Source organism: Bos mutus, chromosome 18 (assembly GCF_027580195.1).
Source record: "Bos mutus isolate GX-2022 chromosome 18, NWIPB_WYAK_1.1, whole genome shotgun sequence".
Lineage (NCBI taxonomy): Eukaryota > Metazoa > Chordata > Mammalia > Artiodactyla > Bovidae > Bos > Bos mutus.
In genome coordinates, this window is record NC_091634.1 from 5,357,019 (window position 1) to 5,368,411 (window position 11,393).

The following is an 11,393-nucleotide window of genomic DNA, read 5'->3' on the forward strand; positions in this document are numbered from 1 at the left end:
ATAACAACAGCATTTTAGTTATTTTCTGTTGATGTTTGGATTCACATTACAGTGCATCATTATAAAGGGATTTAGTATATTCTCAATGTCGTACAATCACCACCTCTATCTGATTCCAAAACACTCATCACCTCAAGCAAACAAAAGACAAACTCCCCCACCTGGTCTGGTCTGCACCTGCTCTGCTGCCGGCAGGCTGCCTGCGTCCTTCTGCGGCATTCACCCTGTCTCTCTACCTGAGTCCCTCTTAGGCTTCAAACTCCCTGACTTGCAAGCCTGCTCCACTGTCCTGCCTCTGGCCAGAGAAGGTCCTCTGCTTTTAGGGCTCACGTGATTACGTGAGGTCCACCTGGATAACAGCCATGGTAATGGCTAGATCTAATGCGTTACTCTGTAATCAGTACAAGTTACATGCTGCTGAGGTGTCTGTGCCTTCCCAGTGGCTCAGTGGTTATGAACCCGCCTGCCAATGCAGGGGACATGGGTTCAATCCCTGATCCCAGAAGATCCCACATGCTGCAGAGCGACTAAGCCCTGGAGCCACAACCACTGAGCCTGCATTCTAGAGGCTGTGAACCATAGGCACTGCGCCCTCACGTGGCAACCGCTGGAGACCACGGGCCAGAGCCTGCGCTCTGCAAAAGCACCCACTGCAACGGGAGGCCCTTGCACCTGAATCAGACAGTAGCCCCACTCACAGAAACTAGAGAAAGTCCACATGCTGCAACAAAGGCCTAATGTAGCTAAAAAAACCCCAAGAATCCAACTGCAGTGCAGGAGACACAGGAGACCCTGGTTCAGTTCCTGGGTTGGGAAGATCCCCTGGAGGAGGAAATTGCAACCCACTCCAGTATTCTTACATGGGAAATCGAATGGACAGAGGAGCCTGGCGGGCTACAGTCCATGGGGTTGCAAAGAGTCGGACACAACTGAAGCGACTTAGCACACACGCAACCTAGTCATAGGTTCCAAGGATTTGTGCCTGGACGTCTTTAGACGTGCATTCTGTCTACCCCAAGGACCTGCAGAGGGCAGGTCCCGGGGGATGCTGGGGCGACCGCCAAGCTGGAGAGCCTGGGAGGAGGAGCAGGAGAACAAGATTCCCCGGAGACCCTGATCTAGAGCAGACGGAAGGGCAGTCAGCCCCACCAGAGCAGAGGGGAGCGCCTGTACGGTCCCTGGGGGTGCCGTGCCCACCAGGGCCCTGTACTTGTTTAATGGTTTGCTCTATCTTGAACTATTAATCCTTTTGAACAAAGGACCCCGCATCTTCCTTTGCCACGCACCCTGAAAACTATGTAGCTGGTTCTGATTGAAGTGGGAAGAACAGAGGCCGGAGATGAAGTGGCTGCAAAGGGTGACACTGAGAGATAAAAAGGGGAGGCACTTGGGCCAGAGCCCAGCAGCCACAGAGAAGGAACCATGAGGAGTCTGTGTCCACACATGTCCCCTCGCTGCAGGCTCAGAAGCAGACCAAGGCTGAGTTAAAAAAAAAAAAAAATCCACTGCATTTGGTAACAAACCAGAGGCCACCGGTGGCCGAGTGAGAACTGCCCCTGGGGGCTGGGTGGGTGGGAGCCAGCTTGCTGTGGGGGAGGGGAGGGAGACAGGGAGGAGGATTGCGGAATCCAAGGAAGGAAGGGGAAGGAGACAGGGTATCCCTAGGAAGAGGTGGGGTCAGAGAAGGCATTTTGTTTCTTTGCTTGGTTTGGATACATTTGCCGCTATTTTGTTTCTTTTTTCAAAAAAGTAATTTTTAGTTACATAAAGGGTACCTGAACACATCCTCCTTGAAAAAGAGAAAAAAACGCTAGCTAGTAAGGTTTTGGGAGAAGGCAATGGCACCCCATTCCAGTACTCTTGCCTGGAAAATCCCATGGACGAAAGAGCCTGGTGGGCTGCAGTCCATGGGGTCACTAAGAGTTGGACACAACTGAGCGACTTCCTTTTCACTTTTCCCTTTCACGAACTGGAGAAGGAAATGGCAACCCACTCCAGTGTTCTTGCCTGGAGAATCCCAGGGATGGGGGAGCCTGGTGGGCTGCCGTCTATGGGGTCTCACAGAGTCGGACACGACTGAAGTGACTTAGCGGCAGCAGCAGCAGTAAGGTTTTGATGATCTTGTCCAGTCCAAGGCCATGAAATTAGTTTGAGGTATAAACCTTCCAGGGCTTCCCTGGTGGCTCAGATGGTAGAGTCTGCCTGCAGTGCAGGAGACCCCTGGGTTGGATCCCTGGGTCAGGAAGATCCCCCTGGAGGAGGAAATGGCAACCCATTCCAGTATTCTTGCCTAGAAAATCCCATGGGTGGAGGAGCCTGGCAGGCTACAGTCCGTGGGGTGGCAACGAGTCAGACACGGCTGAGCGACTTCACTTTATACACCTTTCAAGGGGCTTCCCTGTTGGCTTAGTGGTAAAGAACCCACCTGCCAATTCAGGAGATGCAGGTTCAATCCCTGGGTTGGGAAGATCCCCTGGAGAAGGAAATGGCAACCCACTCCAGTAGTCTTGCCTGGGAAATTGAATGGTCGGAGGAGCCTGGCGGGCCACAGTCCGTGGGGTCGCAAAGAGTCGCCCACGGCTGAGCGACTAAACAACAGCAATGCACCATTCCACTGGGTTGAGCTCTTACGCGTAGCCCTGTGGTCCGACAGGGAGCTACCAACATCTGGGGCTGGGTCACTGCTTGTGGTGGGGGCGGCCTGTGCACTGGGGGATGCTTGGCAGGGTCCCAGGGCTCCACCCGCCGATGCCAGTAGCTCTCCCTCCCTGTGATTTAGACTCATCACTGTTTCCAAACGGCCCCCAGGAGGGGGATAAAGGCCCGGCTTAAGAACAGCCGATCAACGTGGTGCTCTAAGTAAACACATTTTAAACACACAAAGGCGGGGCCTCCCTGGTGGTCCAGGGGCTGACTCCGTGCTGCCACTGCAGGGGGGCCCAGGTTCAATTCCTGGTCAGGGAACTAGATCACACGTGCTACAACCAAGACCCTGTGCGGCCAAAGACGCAGCTGCTAAACACACGCAAAGGGACTCGCTGCGTGACTTTGGGCCGCCACTTCTTTCCCACTTGGCAGTCTCTTTTGGAACTCATTCATGCAGATTTTAAAAAGGGGCTATGAACTTATTTCAGCATCTTGAAGAAAGTACATAACAACAAGAATAGCAGCTAATGCTCATGGAAGGGTCAGAATCGTTTAGGAGCAGTTCTAAGCTCTCTTCTTAGGTAATCTTAATCTTTGGAATAACTCTGTGGGTGAGAGGAGGGTGGTATTACTATTCCCAATGGGTTTTCCACTTTGTTTTGCCTTAGGAAACTTAGTTCATGCAGCTGTAAAGCTGTGTGGGTGGGATTTGAACTCAGGCAGGCCGACCCTGAGGAGAGATGGAAAATACAGGAGAGGAAGGTTGTATGATGGACAGGACCTCGGAGCCGGCGGGGCGGGGGTGGGGGGGTGGCTGGGGATCTGTCCCACAGAACCTTCGGCACAAGCTGGAATCAAGATGGCCAAGAGAAATATCAATAAACTCAGAGATGCAGAAGACACCACCCTTATGGCAGAAAGTGAAGAGGAACTAAAGAGCCTCTTGATGAAAGTGAAAGAGGAGAGTGAAAAACTTGGCTTAAAACTCATCATTCAGAAAACTAAAATCATGGCATCCAGTCCTATCACTTCATGGCAAATACATCGGGAAATGGTGGAAACAGTGGCTGACTTTATTTTGGGGGGCTCCAAAATCACTGCAGATGGTGATTGCAGCCATGAAATTAAAAGACGCTTGCTTCTTGGAAGAAAAGCTATGACCAACCTAGACAGCATATTAAAAAGCAGAGACATTACTTTGTCAACAAAGGTCCATCTAGTCAAGGCTATGGTTTTTCCAGTAGTCATGTATGGATGTGAGAGTTGGACTATAAAGAAAGCTGAATGCAGAAGAATTGATGCTTTTGAACTGTGGTGTTGGAGAAGACTCTTGAGAGTCCCTTGGACTGCAAGCAGATCCAACCAGTCCATCCTAAAGGAAATCAGTCCTAGGTGCTCATTGGAAGGACTGATGTTGAAGCTGAAACTCCAATACCTTAGCCACCTGATGCAAAGAGCTGACTCATTTGAAAAGATCCTGATGCCAGGAAAGATTGAGGGCAGGAGGAGAAGGGGACGACAGAGGATGAGGTGGTTGGATGGCATCACTGACTCAATGGACATGAGTTTGGGTGGACTCTGGGAGTTGGTGATGGACAGGGAGGCCTGGCGTGCTGCAGCAGTTCATGGGGCCGCAAAGAGTCAGACACGACTGAGCAACTGAACTGAACTGAACTGAACCTTCTGGAATGATGGGCATGTCCGGTACAATAACCACATGTGGCTGTCGGCACTTGAACTGTAGCTAGTGGGGCCAGAACTAAAATTTTAATGGTATTTCATATTGATTCTACAAGTAAATCACCACTTGGCCAGTGGTCCAGGTGTCAGGTAGCCCCATCTAGGGCACCTGAGGAGGGTTTAGCTCCCCAGCAGGGGCTCCGCTTGGAAAGCAGGAGGAAGGGCGGAGGGGAGGCTGCAGCCTGGACTAGTAGGCGGGGGTGCTTGTGGGGCTCTGTCCTGCTGGCCCTGGCCTGGGTGATGAGGTTCAGCTGTGCTGGGAAGGGAAGGGAAGCTGGTTCAGATCCGAAAGTGTCAGTTGCCCAGTCATGTTTGACTGTTTGCGACCCCCAAGGACTGTGGCACGCCAGGCTCCTCTGTCCGTGGGATTCTCCAGGCAGGAACACTGGAGGGGGCAGTCATTCCCTTCTCCAGGGGATCTTCCCTACCCAGGGGTCAAACTGCAGGACATCTACGGAACACCTTGCTGTGCGCAGGCTCTGTCCCAAGCCCTGCTCCCATGCTCTCTCATTTAGGCCTTGAACCAACCTATGAGGCAGGTGCATTAGGTCCACTGAACGGACGAGGAAACTGAGTCAGCGTGGCAGGGCCCCTCCCAAGGCCAGCAGTGCGCTGACCTACACCGGAAGTGTGGAATTTCCCCTGTTGCTCAGGGATGCGAGCAGAGGATGCTGCTGATCGGGGGAGTGACCCAGGTTTCGCGTTTTGCCATCAGGAAGTATTTCCAAGAACCAAAAGGACTTTGAAGGAGCCTCCTTCTAGAGGCAGAGCGGGAAGGGAGGGAGCCAGGGAGGGTAGGGACAGACCGAGTGAGACTGAGAGCAAGGGAGGGAGGGAGAGACAGAAAGAGAGAAATCAGGAGAGAGGCTGAAGAGAGAGACAGGATCGCGTCCACCATCCGCAGGTGGAGCCCTAGGGCTGAGGCCAGCCTCTGGAGCTCCCCACTCCTTCCAGCTGCGCGCTCTGAGGGCCGCCTGCAATCCCCCAACACCCCGCCCCCACCCCCTACAGTTTAGAAGCAGTTTTGTTTCTTTGGTTTGGATACACCCGCTACTATTTTTGTTTCTTTTTTGTAAATGTACTTTTCAGTTACATAAATGATACTCCCTCCTTATAAAGACAGAAAGGAAGGATTTGGGGACGGTGGTGGGGAATCCGCACCACACAGATTGTGAGATCTTAGTTCCCCCACCAGGGACTTAACCTAGATCCTCAGCAGGGACAGTGCAGAGCCCTAACCAGTGGACCGCTTGGGAATCCCTGTCCCTGCAAAGGTAGAAAGGAAAAGTAACCCTACCAATAAGGTTTTGATGACCTCATCCAATCCAATTCTCATGAAACTGGTGTGGGGTATACACCTTCCAAGTTTGTGTTGGTCTCTTACACACAGACCAGCGTTTCTGCACCCAGAGCTATTGGCATTTGGGGCCAGGTCATTCTTTGTGGGGTGTAGGGTTCTGTGCACTGTGAGATGCTCAGCTCAGCCCTAGGGCTCCGCCCACTGGATGCCAGAGCTCCTCCTCCCCGTGGTTGGATAACTGACAATATTTCCAAATGACTGTCTGCAGTTCCCGCCTCCTGGCTGCAACGCCAGCAGGAAAAGCTCCTGGGATCCACCGGAGGGTCCATGAAGGAAGGGAGTATCCGGGCACAATTGGCAAAGGTGAGGAAATAGAGAAGGGCTTAGAGATAATTTGTGCAAACCTCTGGTCAAACTACCATGAGCCCTGGTCTTCCATCTGGGGATGGGGGTGGGGGATTCCCAAGGTTCTTCCTGCCTTGCTGCTAAAGGGGGGCAGGTGGGACCACGCATTGGTGTCAGATGGCCTTGATTGGAGCCCCAGTTTCCTAGGCAAGTCACTTTTCAGCTTGTAGCTTTAGTTTCTTCATCAGTATCAGAGGTCTAAGGACCCTCACAGAAACCCTAAGAATAATTCATGAAAGCAGCGGTCATCACCAAGCAGAAGTAGTTTTTCAGACTGTGTCTAGGTGCTTGGTGATGACGGTGGTGGTAATAGCAGTGATAACAGCCCGCTTTCTTGAATGCATGCCAAGTACGTGCCAGACATTTTACCCCATGCATCACACGTAAAGCATTTAGTTTCTCACGAAAACCCTACAGAGCAGGTCCTGGCATTATCTTCACTTGGTAGATGACAAACTAGTGGCATGACTTTGTCTAAGTCACAAAGTTAATAAAAGGCAGCTGTTGTTCAGTTGCTAAGTCCTTTCTGACTCTTTGTGACCCCCGTGGACTGCAGCATGCCAGGCCTCCCTGTCCATCACCAATTCCCGGGGTTTACTCAAACTCATGTCCAGCGAGTCGGTGATGCCATCCAACCATTTCATCCTCTCCCGCCCCCTTCTCCTCCTGCCTTCAATCTTTCCCACCATCAGGGACTTTTCCAGTGAGTCAGCTGTTTGCATCAGGTGGTCAAAGTATTGGAGCTTCAGCATCAGTCAGGATTCTGATACAATCCGAGGACCTCTTCCTCCAGATCCTGCCTCTTAGCTAAACAGCTCGCCTCCTATGAGAAACAGAATATAATAGTCTCTGACCATCTGCTTCCCATTAAGTAGACACCATTGTTACTGCCATTTCACAGAAAAGCAAAGTGAGCCTCAGGGAGTCATAACGATGTTCCCAAGGACACAGAGCAAGTGAGAGGCAGATCTAGGTTTTGAAACCTGCTTTGGTGTGAGCCCAGTCTGTTATCTTTGGGCCACACCTAGATATCTGGTACGCTGACCCTGGTCTGGTAGAAGACAGTTCTGAGCGGGTAGAGGAAAACGAACATCATATGACCCCCTGGCTGCTCCAGCGGTGGTGACGCTGAGCGCGGCGCCAGCACCACGAGCTTCGGCACTGTACTCCTCATCGGGGTGCATGGATCATGAACGGAATTTGAGTCACTGTCAACTACTACGACCCTCCTGGTGTTTTTCCAGTTTACCCACATGCTCTGGTTGGATGTTTTGTTTAACTCCTGCGTGGAGACCACACAAGAGGACCATGGATGGGGCTCAGCTGATGAAAATTGGCCCACCGAGACAGCAGGAAATGATGGAGGCTGCCTTGCCTTCATAGACTCTGACCGTGGTGCTGAAACCAGACTCAACCGTCGAATCCCGGTCAGCACCGCGGACAGCAGCCGCAGAGCCTGCCTCCCTGGGGTTGGGTCCTGGCGGGTCAAAGAGGGAGGGTGTCCAGATACAGGTAGGGAGGTATGGGGGCCACCCAGAGGAGGCGCCAGAACTGTTCAGGAGGGAGGGGAGCTCAATAACGCAGGACATGAGGATCAGACTGACCACATAGTACTGCCATCGGAAGACAACTCCTTGGACTCCCTGCTGGTCCCGTGGATAAGAATCCTCCTGCCAATGCAGGGGACATGGGCTCGGTCCCTGGCCCCGGGGGACATTCTACATGCCCCGGAGCAAATAAAGCCTGTACGCCACAACTACTGAGCCCTCGCGCCCTAGAGCTTGTGCTCCACAAGAGAAGCCGCTGCAGTGAGAAATCCACGCAATGCAATGAAGAGTAGCCCCCACCTCCACGCCTGGCTCAGCTCCCTGAGCCTGGTCTCACCTGGACATCACGAGGGCCTGGACACTGAGCCCCAGCATCGGTGGTGGGGGGCGCACAGATCCGACCCTACTGGGCTGCTGCGAATGGGCTTCCAGAGATGGGGGAGAGAGACCCCTTCAGTGGAACCTGTGTCTTGTCCCCCAGACAAGGGTCAGAATGTGTGGCTCCTCCAGGCCGACTGCCCGCCACCGCCCCCCTCCCCCGTGGTGAGGTCCACTCTTCACCGGGCAAGTCACAAGGACCAGGGCTGGATGGTGCTTCAGAGCACCTTTGGGGGGAGGCCGTGCCTGTCCTGTGTGTGGTCAGCCCCCAGGGTGTCCTGGAGTCGGGGTCCATCCAGCACACTCTGACCCCCCACGCCCAGAGGAGGTCACCACCAGAGGAGGTCACCATGAAAAGTCTGGGCAGTGATGCGGGGCACAGTTCCGGGAGGTACAGAGGGTGTGACCCCAGCACGATGGAGCAGGGGGCTCCACCTTGTCTGGCCCCAGCCCCCTTTTCTCAGGAATCTCGGGGTGTTGTCCGGGGTTGAGTGAAGGCCGTGCATGGCCCATGGTCGGATGCTCAGGATGGAGAGCCGCCAGGCTGAGTGGAACAGACCCTGGGCAGCCCCCACACAGCAACAGTCCTTCTCCTGTCCCCCCACCATCACAGGAGCCCCTGGAGGCATCAGCTCCCCCACCACTCAGTGCTGCTCCTTGGCTGGTAAGTAGCTGATCCCCGCCTGGAGGGGTGTCTGGGAGGTGGCCTGTGCTGGGATGGGGGCACAGCCCTCTCCCGGGCTTGGCTCAGGGACGGTGAGAGCGCAGCACGGGGCTAGCAGGCACAGGGCACCGGGGTGTCTCTGACACTCATAAGGACCCTGGGAACAGCACCCACCTGGCTAGATGACCCTGCACCAGACGCCTGATGGCAGTAATGCCAGGACCGCCCATCGTGGGCGGCACCTCCCAGACCTTCTCAGAGCCTCCGTCCCTTTTCCTATGCAGAAAGGAGGTCACAGGTTCTTGTCCAAAAGGGCAAGGATTGGAAGGGAGGAACCAGCCCAGGGCAGCCAGACTGGACCCCAGACTCGGGGGTTTGGCCGAAGCTCTGCACCGCCCCCTTGAGGTCAGGGTCACTGCGGGCCGGGCTCCACGCTGAGAGAGGGACAGGGCCACTGGCACACTAGGAGAGGGAAGGGACCGCTGATGGTTATGCCTGGGCAGCCTAGAAGGGAAGTCACTCTTGCAAAAGCCTAAAACGGACGTTGAGAGGGTTTCCCTGTGGAATCATTCCTTTCTGGAAAGTCATCGAGTCAATTCTGCTGCAGGCAAGAACTAGAGTCCTGAGACCCACCATCAACTTCTGGGAGTTTCAGTATCCATGTGGTCCCTCCCACAGTCAACTAGCTCCTTGGAGAGAAGGTGTAGCACCTGTTTCCAGAGACCCAGCTTTGGTGCTTGGCTGTTTCCAGAGACCCAGTTATGTTCTTACAGTTGTTCAGCTGATTTCAGACATGTTCTGTGAATCCTCCACTACCCCCCAGAGATGCGTTTTCATTGTCTTCTGAGCTGACTCTGCAAACTTCCTAGAGTGCGGGTGGTGATCTTGAATCTGGGCTGCACTCATGTAGCTGATAGCTGATACCCAGTTTTCTGGATCACACTTCACCTTGTTTGTCAGTCAATGTTCTCACAGGTCCAAGAGCGTCAGCCCCGCATGTGGCGCTGGGTACACAGGTTCTAGGTCCCAGTCCCTGCTCCACCGTCCCCCAAAACTCAGTGAGGGAAACAAGACAAAAACAAGACAATCAGTGTTTTCTGACCCAAGAGTGTGTCTGAGGGGACTTGTGTCTGGGTGAAGGCGCAGAGCTGCCCCACCTGCATACAGCTCCCATCCCTTCACAAGCACACAGCCATGCATGCACAAATGCACTAATATGTACCCAAACACACCTGCACAGTGTAAAGTGTATACATGCATACATACCCCCTGAATGCACATATACACACAGAGACATATATGCACACACTGTACACACACATACACTCATGCAGACACCCACGTGTGGGCAGGGTGGGCTGGCCAAGGGAGTTGGTGAGGCCATGACCGCACAGGGAGGGCCCCTCAGGCTTTAGGTCCACCCGGAGGAACCGGCAGGCCCCCATCTCCCACCCCACCCCAGTTCATTCCCACTGGACGCCATGCATTCCCCAAACACGAGAGGGCCCAGCAGCTGTAGGACACTGTCCTTGACCTGACCTTCACCCCTCACCGGGCTAATGCCTGTCAGATTTGGGATTGGAGGCCATTCATCCCTACAAGCATACAACTGCTGTAACAAATCACCACTCACACAGCAGCACCAAACAACGCAGCTTATTTCCCTACAGTTCAGGAAGTCAGAAGTCTGAGATCAGTTACACGAGGCTGAAATCCGGGGTGGGCAGGGCTGTGTTCCTTCTGGAGGCTCCACGGGAGGCTCCATTCCTTTACCTTTTGCAGCGTCTGGGGGCCATTTGCACTCCTTGGATCATGGCCCCTTCCTCCATCTTCGGATCCTCTCTCTGACTAGGACTCCTGCTTCTGTGGTCATGTCTCATCTCACTCTCTGACCCGCTTGCTTCTCTTATAAGGACTCTGGTGATTACATTGAGTCTACCTAGAATATCCAAGCTCATCTCCCCTTCTCAAGAGCCTTAACTCAGTCACACTTGCAAAGACCCCTTTTGCACCTAAGGTAACACAGCAGCTGGTTCCTGTCTTCCTGAGTGGGTGTCCATCCACAGCACCACCTCCGTTCGTGGGCTCCTCTGGGCTTGAATGCCTCACTCTAAATTCTACGCATCTCCTTGCAGGGATGTGTCCTTCTGTTTCCACTAGCTTGTGAAATAATGAATTCTTGAGAGTCTATTTCCTGTGTCCTAGAACCTCTGTGTAAGAGGAGGTCGGGTAGGAAGCAGTGGAGACTAGAAACACCCCCACCGTGTGATCCCAGGTGCCCATAGGGACAGGTGGCCCCTGTGTGACAAGACTGTGGCTGCCCACAGCACCGTGTCCTCCCTTCCTGGGCGCCCAGCGAGATGGTCTCCCAGCCTCCTTGCAGTTATGTGTGTCCTGGGATGACGTTCACAGTGAGCAGGATGCACGGAGCTGCTTCCAGGCCTGGCCCCAAACCCTCCCTCACAAGATCCTCACTGTTGGTCATTCTGCTGGAGGATGCGGATGCCCTGGGCGACCTTGGCAGCACACTGAGAGTGGTGCCTGGCTGCCAGGATGACAGGGGAGTAGAGCTCCCTGTACCTGTTGCATTAGTCCTGTTTCAGGTTTCTGTAAAGTTGATGCTTTAACATGTGTGATACATGTACAGTAAAAATGAATTGAAAATAGAGTTGGGAAGCCCCGAGGCAGAGCTCTTTCACCATTGCTTTCTGCT